Genomic DNA, 1,405 nt, shown 5'->3' on the forward strand with positions numbered 1-1,405 from the left:
CCCTCTTGTCCTAGGTTCACCTGCAAGTAGAAACATCCTCTCTACTTCTATTTTATCCATTCCATTCATTATTTTATATGTTTCCATTCTTCTGAATTCCAATGAGTATTATCCCTATCTCTGTTAAACCAACCCCCTCAACTGTGAAATCAACCTAGTTAACCTCCTCTACACCTCCTCTAGTGCCAGTACATCCTTTCTCCACGAAGGAGATTAAAAACTACATGGAGTATTCCAGGTGTGGCCTCACCAACACCCAATACAGCTGGAACATAACCTCTGCTTTTCAGCACAATCCCTTCAGCAACGAAGGACAAAATTGCATTTGCCTTCTGAATTGATTGTTGTACCTGGTGAAAACCTTCATGCAAAAGGATACTCAGGTGCCTCTGCATAGCAAATAATGCAACTTTCTAAAATTCAAGTAATAATCTCTTGTTTTAATGTTATTCCAACCGACAGTATGACTTTACATTTATGAACATTATTTTCCATATGACCGACCATTGCCCACTCACTCAATGTATCGATGTTCCTCTGAAAAGTTCCACAGTCCTCTGCACACGTTTTCCTGCTACTCATCTTAGTCTCATACGCAAACTTTGACACCCTACATGTAGTCCCCAACTCCAAATCATCTGTATCAATTCTAAATGATCACAGTCCCAACACTGATCCCTGAGGCACACTACTAGTCACTGATTGCCAACCAGAAACATATGCATTTATCACCACACTTTGCTTCCTGTTAGTCAACCAATCTTGTATCCTTGCTCTACTCTACTCGTAACGCCATGCCCCCTTATATTATGCAACAGCCTCTTGCACAGCACCTTATTGAAGGCCTTCTGGAAATCCAGGTACACCGTATCCACTGGGTCCCCGTTGTCCACCTTGCTTGAAATGTCTTCATAGAATTTCAAAAGATTTGTCAAGCATGACCTGCACTTTGGGACAATTTCTATCAAGTCCCTCCTATTTCTTCTTTGATAATAGACCCAAGCATCTTTCCCACTACAGAGAAGAAGCTAACTGGGGTATAATTCCCCATTTTATGTCCACCTTCTTTTTAGAATAGTGGTGTCACTTTTGCTGCTTTCCAATCTGCTGGGACTGCCACAGAGTCCAGTGAAATTTGGAAAATTTCTGTCAGTGCATTTGCTATTTCTCCTGGCATCTCTTTTAGTACCCTGGGATATATTCTGTCAGGGCCAGGAGAATTTTCTATTATTAGTTCAATTACCTCTAACAGTCCAACACTAGCTGTTCTGTAATAATGATAGTTTCCAAATCCTCACCTACCTTGGTTTCTTTGTTAATTACTGGCAAGATAATAGTATCCTCCACTGTGATATCCCATAACTAAATGCTCCTTCTCTTTTTCCAAAGGACCAACATTCACTTT

The sequence above is a fragment of the Hemiscyllium ocellatum genome, chromosome Y (assembly GCF_020745735.1).
Source record: "Hemiscyllium ocellatum isolate sHemOce1 chromosome Y, sHemOce1.pat.X.cur, whole genome shotgun sequence".
Taxonomy (NCBI): domain Eukaryota; kingdom Metazoa; phylum Chordata; class Chondrichthyes; order Orectolobiformes; family Hemiscylliidae; genus Hemiscyllium; species Hemiscyllium ocellatum.